The sequence below is a fragment of the Cornus florida genome, unplaced genomic scaffold (genome assembly GCF_030987335.1).
Source record: "Cornus florida cultivar Cherokee Brave unplaced genomic scaffold, ASM3098733v1 CherokeeBrave_3.0.0_Hap2_Chr01, whole genome shotgun sequence".
Lineage (NCBI taxonomy): Eukaryota > Viridiplantae > Streptophyta > Magnoliopsida > Cornales > Cornaceae > Cornus > Cornus florida.
Genome location: NW_026775571.1, coordinates 65,678,454 through 65,690,779, shown reverse-complemented (window position 1 = coordinate 65,690,779; position 12,326 = coordinate 65,678,454).

The window sequence follows — 12,326 nt, the reverse complement described above, 5'->3', positions numbered from 1 at the left end:
TGAGAAGTGAGTGCTTACTCTGTGGTGATTGTATCCAAAACTTAAATAATAAGATAATTATTTGTTTAAATGATTGAGTTATGTGATGTGTGACATATGAAAGGTTATGACATGTTAATATGACTAACTTAACATGAATAACTCAATTCATAAATATAAGAGATATAGAAGCAAATATTAATTAAAGCCCATATCTCTAGCATTAATTCATAGTAACGTCAGTGACATATTATAAAAATAAGTTAGACATGCTTGTTGAAAAATGAATATAGAACCTTGAAAAGGTAGATGAGATGAAATATTTAATATATGGTATTTCAAGAGTTGGAAAATCATAAGAAATATATCATATATAAAATTTCAGGATTATTCCAAAGTTGTGGGGGATATTGTCCATAGATAAAATTTGCTATGAGTTACCTCACCAAATAAGAAATACTTATAAATGTAGGGTTCTTAATCCTAAGAAATTTTGGATAGAACCAAAAATTATTTATAATATTATAACAATAGTGCACGTTGTTTCCTATGAGGAAAATATTATGAAACAACTAGAAAAGTTCTTTTTCCAGCGGAAGAGCTGAGTTATTTGTTCTAGTTGAAGAGTAAAATGTGAAAGCTTATAAGTTCTTGAGTGGATTAAAGCTAGTACCAAGACAATGACATAAATGTGATGTATAAGTCATTGTATGCCTTCAAAAAATTAATGATATACTAATTAGTATATTTGATATGAAAGATTTAACATCTAATAACATAGTATATTCTCAATAGAGTGAGATTGAGATAATACTAGTTATGATAACAAAAGCCTAGCTAACTTTTGTAGATGTAAATCTCAAATATAAATACTAGCCAAAGTATATTATTGGTTGAGATTGCAAGGCATCTTAATAACTGTGTTTAATTGCACATTTTCAATCCAGGATCGGATCACTGAAAAACAACAAATTGGGTAGTTGAGATACACCCTAAATCCAATATTGCATAGATCAATGTATCTAACTAAATTGGAGGTGTAACAGTGATGCAATCTGGATATGGGATATTAAAGACTTCAAATCCAATAGTGGATATGTCTCTTATATTAAAGGTGTAGTTCTATGTTCTTAATATAACTCAAAGTTAGAAACTTTGAATAAATCAAATAGGGAAGTCAATAGACTTCACCTAGAGGACAATTCAAAGTAACTCTACACCTATGCCACTAAAGAAAATGATATTGCTAACAATAAGCAATTTTAGGGCACAAAGTATATAGTTGCTCTCACTTGGAGAAATCTCTACAGAGTGTAATATTTTTAAACACAACCTTGTGGCCACATATAAAATTGAAGGTTGTACTAGAGAGAAATTGTACAGATCATCGAGGGGAATGGGATTAAAAGCCGAAAGCTAACGAGTCACCTTAATGGAAACCCAACCTAGTGATCTAAGTTCAAAGGGACAACAAAAATTCTGAGTGACTCACCAGAAGCACTGGGAAGATATAAATCTTCTGCCCATTTCTATGATGAGACAGTGCTACCTACAGCGAGGATTAGGATAAGTTACGCTTTTAATGACTCTTATACCTTGAAAATTCAAGTGGCGTATGGTATGATACTCTTAATAAGAAGTCACCTATATGAGTGTGAAGTGGGGCCGCTTCTATGAGAACTATAAAGGCTAAGTTTTCTGGAGCACTCATTGAATACCAGGACTTGTTCAGGGCCAAAATGAACACAACAATGAGAACCAACTTTGTGAGGAAAGGTACTGTGTGTTTGTTATTGTCTTGGTTTACACAAACGGCTGAACAGTTCAAGACATCGCGTTCACTGGTTAGCTAGTAAATCCGATAGCAATACACTAGGGAAGGTTCAAAGCCAAAAACTACCTATCCTAATGCAGTAAATTTTTGACTATACTCTCTCTAGTGTCTGCATGATCATCTGTTGCATTTAACGCAAATTTCCATTCATGTGGGGGATTGTTAGAAACGGGGGCATTAAAAATATAAACTTTGGATGAGATTTGGAATAGATTCCGCTAAGAATTTTTTGCGGATCTCTAGACGAGCGTGTTTCTCTCCGCAAGGAGATGAACGTGATATATTTACTTTCTTAAATCCGTTTCCGGGTGAATGAGAAATTAGCTCTAAAGTATAGTGTTTTGATAAGCCTAAATGGGTATGCAAAATGTGGGAAGTGTTTGTCCCATATGGAAAAAATGTTGAAAAAAATTAAAATTTAAATAAGCTGAGTTTAGGATTTGGGCTTGGGCTTGGGCCTAATTGTAAAGTCCAGATTATTCTTTTTTGGAATTTTGGATTGGGCCTAATTTTGGGCTGGGCTTATTTAAATGGGTTTCACAAATGTGTGGGGTTTTTTTGGGTGGTTGGTTTTTTGAATTAAAAAACTACTTTTTAGTTTTTCTAAAAGGTTACACCTTTTAAATTAAAAAACCATATTTTAGTTTTTCTAAAGGGACCTTTTAAATTAAAAAACCACTTTTTAGTTTTTTTTTAAAGGGTTACACCTTTTTTTGAACCATCATAACCTATGGTTGCACCCATTCGAAAAAGCACATTGCAACCTATTGGAATGGATGTGTCTATTGGTGAATAGACACCATGTGAACCATTGCAACCTATTGGAATAGATGTGTCTAGTGGTGAACAGACACCATGTGAACCATTGCAACCTATTGGAATAGATGTGTCTAGTGGTGAATAGACACCATGTGAACCATTGCAACCTATTCCAATAATGAAGAGATACACCCAATCCGAAAAGGCATTTCTGTTTCTATAAATACCCCCCTTTGGATCATTTGCAAGTGATTCATTTTTCATTTTCTTCTATCTCCCTCTCTCTAGACTTGAACCCAACCCAAGTGGGTTCAAACCATAGGTAAAGTGGTCCGAACCACTTAGACTCTAATCCAATTTCATCGAGCCATATTAAGATTGGTCCGAACCATGTGGTTCGGATTGCATCCAATTTAGCATTTATATAGTATAGATGCATTTTTGAGTTAGAGAGAGTATTACACAGAGAAGGTTCGCCGTATCCACGAGTTTGTAGTGCTGCTACTGGTGGATGTAGACCGTTGTATCCTGGGAGATAGACGGCATTCTTGTTTAGTCTTGTGGCTCAGCCTACTCTTATCGGACGAGTGATTGAGTCACAGAGACGGGATCTAAATTTGGATGCCATTCACGCTTTGATCTCCAGTGGTGAGACAGTGAAGGATTGGACCTTACATGCAGATGGGGGTCTACGGTTTAAAGATTTGTTGGTTGTTCCCACGGTTTGTCGTGAAGATGTTCTTCGGGAGTTTCACACTTCCCGCTTTGTAGTTCATCCAGGTGGTACAAAAATGTATCACAATTTGAGACGTCAGTATTGGTGGAATGGGATGAAGAAGGACGTTGTGCAGTTTGTGGCTAAGTGCCTTACCTGTCAACAGGTGAAGGCCGAGCATCAGAGACCGGCAGGGTTGTTGTAACCATTGCCTGTTGCACAATGGAAATGGGAACAGATTGCGATGGATTTTGTGACAGGTCTTCCAAGGTCACAGAGAGGCAACGAGGCCGTATGGGTCATCATTGATAGATTGACCAAGATGGCTTACTTTTTGCCTATTAAGGCAACAGATGATGCAGAGACACTTGGCGTTCTTTACGTGCAGGAAAGTGTAAGGTTACATGGAGTTTCAATAACCATTGTTTCGGATAGGGATGCTAAGTTTACTTCGAAGTTCTGGGAAGGACTTCAAACAGCGTTTGGTTCAGCGTTAAATCTTAGCATGGCATTCCATCCACAGACAGACGGCCAGTCGGAGTGTACTATCCAGATCTTGGAGGATATGCTCCGGGCATGTGTGCTTGACTTGGGTGGCAGTTGGGAAGATCATCTACCGCTCATTGAGTTTGCCTACAACAACAGTTATCAGGCGAGCATAGAGATGGCTCTATTTGAGGCGTTGTATGGCAAACCTTGTAGGTCTCCAGTTTGTTGGACTGAGGTAGGTGAGACAGCTGCCTTAGGACCCGACATTATACTCGAGACTACCGAGAAGATCAAATTGATCAGACAGAGGTTGCTCACAGCTCAGAGTCGACAGAAGAACTATGCAGACAAGCGGAGACGACCGCTAGCTTTTGAAGTGGGAGACCATTTTTTTCTGAGGGTTACTCCATGGAAGGGTTTGATGAGGTTTAGGAAAAGTGGCAAGTTGTCGCCACGATTCATTGGACCATTTGAGATCTTGGACCGTGTAGGAGAGGTTGCTTACAGACTCGCTTTACCACCGTAGATGGACAAGGTTCATAATGTTTTTCATGTGTCGATGCTACAGAAGTATGAACCGGATCCATCTCACATTTTGGATTGGGTCGATGTGGACATTGATGAAGATATCTCCTATCAAGAGGGACTAGTGCAGATTCTTGACACACGGCAGAAGGTGTTAAGGGGTAAAACGATGCAGTTAGTGAAAGTTCTTTGGAGGCACCACGGAGTCGAGGAGGCTACTTGGGAGCTTGAACAACAGGTTCGCTCCAAGTATCCAGAGTTGTTCTCTTCCCCAAGTACGGCTTGATTTCGGGGACGAAATCCTTTTAAGTTGGGGAGATTGTGATGTTTCTGTTTTTTCAGCATTTTCATTTTTCCAATAATTCGTGGAGACAGGGGTATTTCTGTCTTTTCACATGTGTTCGGGATTGTGGTTGGGTCCATTTGCATTATGTACATTTTAAATTATGTGGATTAAGTAGTATTTGCATGTGGTGCACTTGTGTGTGTGGTGTATGAATTGAAGTAAAAGTAAAAGAGAAAAGAAAAGAAAATTAAGGCGGGACCCACCACTACCTCAAATGTGGTCTTGAGACCATATTTTTGCTCTCTCATTTTTCATTCTCCCGTAAGTTCTCTCCCTCCTTCTTGCTCCTAGCTTTTCTTTTCATTTTTGGCTTCAAATCTTTGAATCTTCATAACTTCTTCACTTCTTAGTGAAATTGAGAGCCGTTTGAGGCAAAACGTCGAGCACATCGAGCTCTACGCATCCATACCTGAAATTCCAGATTTGGTGCCTTCCTTGGAGTTCGAATTTGAGGACCCATTTCAAGGGTTTTGTCCATTTTCGAGGTAGGGGCCCTTAATCCACTTCCTTCTTGTTCCATTGTGAGTTATATCTCCTTTGTGTGATAAACATGCTTAATTTGAGAGTTAATTGTTTCAATGTTGTGTAATTGATGTCTAGAGAAATTCATGATTTTGATTACGATTTGTTCAATGTGAAAAACATGTTGTGGTGATAGTTTTGTTGTATTTAATGTGTTGATGACTCAATTGATGATGTTGAATATGATATATACTTAGTTGTGAAGTAATTATGAAATGTAAAACTTCTACATGCCATAATATTGTAGGCTTGAGACACATATACATGTACATGCCATTGGGTTGCATGAAATGGGAGAAATCAGTTTTTGAAATGAAAACGGAAATTTTGGGAGAAGAGTTTTTGTGAAATGATTTTGATAAACCCGGTCGCTGTGGGGTTACCAACGGGCCGGAGGTTAATATAGCCTAGAGGGGACTAAGGAGTTGCCCTAGCGTGGTTGAGCTAGCTGGGCCCCATAATGACGCCGCGGGGTTACCAAGGGTCAGGGACACTAGCCAATCCTTCTCTCGTGTCTCGGCGGGGTTACCAAAGGGCGGGCTGTATTAACAGTTGGAAAGTATGGTTTTGAGAAATGAAAATGGGGAGTGACATATCATGCATTGCATTGTTTACACTTGGAATTGACATTGAAGTTGTTTTAACCCTACATTGCATGATCCCCATTTCCCATTGGCCTATGCTTTGATTGGATTCACAAGGACACAAGATGTGTGTCTTAAGTGTCACCTACTGAGCATATAGCTCACCCTACTATATATTATTTTTTTCAGGTCTTAGAAAAGAATCGGCGGATGCCAATCCACCTCAAAATTGAAAGTTGTTAGAAGATGATTTTTGCTATTTTGTATTTGGCCATTTCATGTATAATCATAGTTTTTGGAAAATGTAAATAAGTTTGCAAATGTTGGCCATTGGATAATGTAATTAAGTTTTATTCAAACATAAGCCTTTTGTGTAGTTAAGTAACGTGTGGTGATTCATGTTGTTGATGGTTGTTGTAGTTTTATTTGATGTTAAAATGTAATTAACTTTTAATTACACTAAATCCTCTAGTGTATTTTAGTGACGTGTGGTAAATTACGTTAATAACGTGGTTGTTGTACTCGAATTTATTGTTGAAATATATTAATTTTGCACGTAAGTGTTGTGACGTGGGTGGTTGAACAATCAAAAGTTGGTGTATAGGGGTTACACAGGACAGTGGAAAGTGGGAGTGAAGATTTTTTAGAATCGGTCGACGTATAACCCAAACCGGTCGAGCGGTATCTTCACAGTATGTTTGAGCATTTCACGTCCCAAACCAGTCGACCGGTATCCCAAACCAGTCGACCGGTATCCATTGTAACTTATGTTCAGAACTAGTCGACTGGTATCTCAAACCAGTTGACTGGTATCATGGCAGTGGGTTTTCCCACTGTTCATATCCCAAACCAGTCGACGTATAAGGAGTATACGTCGTCCGGTTCTGTCTTTTTATGTAATTGCCAATTTAAGTTCTTAAAATTACACTTTGGCATCATTTGAAGTTGAAATTAATTATTTTTATGACCCAATTAAATGCCATAATTATATTTTTGCCCCAAAAGGACTATTTTACCCCGGACCTCATTTGAATTATTGTGTGATGCACGTAAATGACTATGACGTCCTTTGGGTCTTAATTTATTAAAATATGGCAAATTACCATCTTGCCCTTTTTGGAACTCAACATTTTAATTTAACGTGAAATTACTGTTTCACCCTTGGTTGTTTTTAGGTCGAGTTAGGACCCATTTAATTCTCCGGATCCTTGAGGAGCGGGGTCGTTACAGAATGGTATCAGAGCAAGGCTTCGAAAACCTTTGGGATGACAGGTAGAGGCCTACATAGAGTTGCGTGGGGTGTTGTTTACATTGTTTACGTGATTCCTTGCTACGTGTTTATTTATTTGAACAAGTATGTTTAATTGTCTATGTGCTTATGTGCCTAAATGTTACGTTAAAGTGTTTCTTATGTAGTTGTGCATGCTAAGTGTTGGTACATCATCATTTTATGTTGAGTCGTCCACGGTGGACTTTAGCATCATGTTTTTGAACCGTTCTCTCGTTTTATAGCACGATGTCATGACGTGAAGAGTTAAGGGAAGTTGGCTCTAGGCCAACAAGGGGTGACGTTGGCGAGAGCTCTAGCTCCAATCCGGCGGAGCTAAATGATGAGGACACGCTTCTTAGGGACTTGATTCCCCAAAGAGTTGTCCCCACAAGGAGGGATAATGTTGAAGCACCCGTCGAAGTGGATGAAGGTTCTGTGGCACATGAGTTGAATCGTTTGTTGCAAAATGTCGTGAGGGCAACGATTGCTGCTTAGTCGTAATTGGCACCACAACCTGCAGTTCAAGTTGAGGAGACGCCAGCTTAGAAGCGTCTCAAGATCATTAAAGGTTTTTCTCAGTTGATGCTAGTTATGTTCGAGGGCGGTGTGGATCCAATGGTAGCAGATGACTACCTGGATCAGGTTGAGACTCAGTTGACCTCAATGGATGTGACAGAGGATCATTTGAAGATCATCTTAGCTACTTACAAGTTTGCTAAAGATGCCAAGGTTTGGTGGAAGTCAGTCACCAACCAGTATAAGGTGGAGGAGATGAGTTGGGACAGGTTCAAGGAACTGTTCTATGAAAAGTATTTTCCGCTTTCCAAAAGATGGGAGTTACAAGACCAATTTCATAACCTTATTCAAGGGAGCATGTCAGTGGCAGAATATGAGAACAAGTTTACTTCACTCTCCCGTTTTGCTCCAAAAATGGTGAGAGATGAAGCTTGCAAGACTCGGAAGTTTGTTTCTGGTCTTAATGGTCGGATGAGGCCGTTGATCACGACGTAGTTCATTAAGGTTTACTCGGAAGCAGTAGAAAGGGCATTAATGTTGGAGGCCGATAATAAAGAGAATGATGCAAGAAGAGAGCAGTTGAAGCAAAAGAAAGGTGTAGGGCCATCATCGGAGGGATCTCCTTGGAAAAGGAGCAAGAGTGGTTCATTTCAGTTTCAGGGGCAACAGTCTGCACGATATGCTCCTACCAATCCTATGCCAGCTGGATCTGACAGGAGTGGAGTTGTTTGTTATCAATGTCAGCAACCTGGGCACTACAAGTCTAGTTGTCCCGTGAGATCATCTTCAGTTTCTTCAGTTCCAAGGACTTGTTATGGGTGTGGCCAGCAAGGTTATTTGATTCGGGACTGTCCTAGTCAGGGAGAAGGTACTGGTAGTGGCAGAGGGTCACGACAGAGGCCGTCACAGTCAGCTACAGTTCAGTCAGGTTTCAGACCACCGCCACCACCTCAGCCTGCCATGTCTTCTCAGGGTTCTCATCCAGCTAGGAGGGATACTCCTACTGTGTCGGCACAACAGTCTGGTGTTCAGATTGGTGGTTTTCAAGTACAGGCACAGCAGGGACGTGTCTTTGCACTTGCACCGACTGATCCATCTCCTGGACCGTCAGTTCTCCGAGGTATATTTCCAGTGTTTGGTTCTTGGGCCCGTATTTTGTTTGACTCTGGTGCATCTCACTCTTACATTTCATCATTATTTGCACTTGCATCGGGGTCAGAGGTTAGTTTCTTGGATCGGGCGTTGGGTGTTGATACGCCGGTTGGGGTTTCCGTGTCTTTGAGTCGAGTTGTGCGGGATTGTCCTATTGTGATAGTTGGGCAAACTTTCGTGTTTGACCTTATCCTCCTGGAGATGACTAGCTTTGACGCCATTCTCGGGATGGATTGGTTAGCTTCCTTTCATGCCACGATCGATTGTTTCAGAGGAAGAGTCACGGTTTGCACTCCTGAGGGAGATTGTTTCTTTTTCATGGGAGATCGGAGTGATTCCCAGCCTTCATCATTGTATGGAATTCGTGGACGGAGTCGTGGTGATTACTTCTTGGCTAGTTTTCTAGCCGAAGAGGAGGATGTTGTGGAAAAAGATTATCCTGTAGTTGTTCTTGATTTTTTGGATGTGTTTCCGGAGGATTTGATAGAGTTGCCTCCACACCGGGAAGTGGAGTTCACTATTGATTTGATGCCAGGTACCGCGCCGATTTCTATGGCACCGTATCGTATGGTCCCAGTCGAATTAGAAGAATTGAAGAGGCAGCTTGATGATTTGAAGATGAAAGGTTTCATCCGACCTAGTGTGTCACCTAGGGCGCACCGGTCTTGTTTGCTAAGAAGACAAATGGTTCTTTGAGGTTGTGCATTGATTACCGGAAGTTGAATCATGCTACCATCAAGAACAAGTATCCTTTGCCAAGGATAGACGATTTGTTTGATCAGTTGAAAGGAGCCAGTTGTTTCTCGAAGATTGATTTAAGATCTGGCTACTATCAGTTGAGGGTTAGGGATGAAGATATCCCAAAGACAGCGTTCCGTATACGGTATGGACACTATGAGTTCCTTGTTATGCCACTTGGCTTGACTAATGCGCCAGCGACATTCATGGACTTGATGAACCGCGTTTTTCACGATTACTTGGACCAGTTTGTGGTAGTCTTCGTGGATGACATTCTTGTGTATTCACGAACTCGGGAAGAGCACAAGGTCCATTTGAGTATTGTTTTGCAGATTTTGCGGGAGCACCGATTGTATACCAAATATGAGAAGTATGAGTTTTGGCTACAAGAGGTGAAGTTCTTGGGGCACGTTGTTTCAGAAGGCGGAGTGTCCGTTGATCCATCGAAGATTGAAGCAGTTTTGACTTGGGAGCAACCCAAGAATGTGTTTGAGATCCGCAGTTTTCTTGGTCTAGCGGGTTACTACCGGAGATTTGTGAAAGATTTCTCCCGTTTGGCAGCGTCTATGACCCGTTCGACCCGGAAAGGGGTCAACTTTACGTGGAATGAAGCTTGTGAGTCATCTTTTCAGGAGTTGAAGATAAGATTGACTACAGCTCCAGTGTTGGTGATACCTGAGCGTGGCTTGGGTTATGTGATTTATTGTGATGCTTCACGCGATGGCTTGGGATGTGTGTTGATGCAAGATGGTAGAATAGTGGCTTATGGGTCTCAGCAGTTAAAGACTCATGAGTACAACTACCCTACTCATGATTTAGAGTTGGCGGCAGTGGTGTTTGCTTTGAAGTGTTGGAGACACTACTTGTATGGTGAACGATTCAAGGTGTTCTCGGATCACAAGAGCCTCAAGTACCTTTTCTCCCAAAAGGACTTGAACAATAGACAGAGACGATGGGTCGAATACTTGGAAGATTACAACTTTGATTTGCAATATCATCCGGGCAAGCCAAATGTTGTAGCTGATGCCTTAAGCCAAAAATCTCGAGGCACTTTGGCCGGTTTGGCTATTCGGAAGTGGAATATGCTTGAAAGTTTGGCGGAGATGGGATTGTGTTGTTTAGATGAGGATATTGCAATGGGTCGGCATTCTTGTTTAGTCTTGTGGCTCAGCCTACTCTTATCGGACGAGTGATTGAGTCACAGAGACGGGATCCAAATTTGGATGCCATTCATGCTTTGATCTCCAGTGGTGAGACAGTGAGGGATTGGACCTTACATGTAGATGGGGGTCTACGGTTTAAAGATTTGTTAGTTGTCTCCACGGTTTGTCGTGAAGATGTTCTTCGGGAGTTTCACACTTCCTGCTTTGCAGTTCATCCAGGTGGTACAAAAATGTATCACAATTTGAGACGTCAGTATTGGTGGAATGGGATGAAGAAGGACGTTGCGCAGTTTGTGGCTAAGTGCCTTACCTGTCAACAGGTGAAGGCCGAACATCAGAGACCGGCAGAGTTGTTGTAACCATTGCCTGTAGCACAATGGAAATAGGAACAGATTGCGATGGATTTTGTGACAGGTCTTCCAAAGTCACGGAGAGGCAATGAGGCCGTATGGGTCATCATTGATAGATTGACCAAGACGGCTCACTTTTTGTGATACTTGGAGCGAACCTCCTGTTCGAGCTCTCAAGTAGCCTCCTCGACTCCATGGTATCTCCAAAGGACTTTCACCATTAGTATCATCTTATTCCTCAACACCTTCTGTTGTGTGTCAAGAATCTGAACTGGTCCTTCCTCGTAGGAAACATCCTCATCATTGTCTATATCAACCCAACTTAAAATGTGAGATGGATCTGGCTCGTACTTCCGTAACATCGATACATGGAAAACATTGTGGACCCTATCCAATTGTGGTGGCAAAGCAAGTCTGTAGGCAACCTCTCCTACACCGTCCAAAATCTCAAACGGTCCGATGAATCGTGGCGACAACTTGCCACTTTTCCCGAATCTCATCAATCCTTTCCGTGGAGAAACAGAAAAACATGGTCTCCTACCTCAAAGGATAACGACCGTCTCCGCTTATCCGCATAACTCTTCTGTCGGCTCTGAGCTGTAAGTAACCTCTATCTTATCAACTTAATCTTCTCAGTAGTTTCGAGTACAATGTCAGGTCTTAAGGCGGCTGTCTCGCCTACCTCAGTCCAACAAACAGAAGACCTACAAGGTCTACCATACAACACCTCAAATGGAGCCATCTGAATGCTCGCCTGATAACTGTTGTTGTAGGCAAATTCAATAAGTGGAAGGTGATCCTCCCAACTACCACCCAAGTCAAGCACACATGCTCGAAGCATATCCTCCAAAATCTGGATAGTACGCTCTGACTGACCGTCAGTCTGTGGATGGAATGTCGTACTCAGATGCAACGCTAAGCCAAACGCTGCTTGAAGTCCTTCCCAGAACTTCGAAGTGAACTTGGCATGCCTATCTGAAACAATGGTTACTGGAACTCCATGCAACCTTACAATCTCCTTCACATAAAGAACACCAAGCTTCTCTGCAGCATCTGTTGCCTTAATGTCAATCTGTCAATGATGACCCATACGGACTCATTGCCCCTTCGTGACCTTGGAAGACCTGTCACAAAATCCATAGCAATATGCTCCCATTTTCATTGCGCTACAGGTAATGGTTGCAACAAACCAGCTGGTCTCTGATGGTCGGCCTTCACCTACTGACAGGTAAGGCATCTAGCCACAAGCGGTGCAACATCTTTCTTCATCCCGTTCCACTAATACTGACATCTCAAATTGTGATACATCTTGGTACCACCTGGATGAACTGCAAAGCGGGAAGTGTGAAAATCCCGTAGGATGTCCTCAAGACAAACCGTAGGA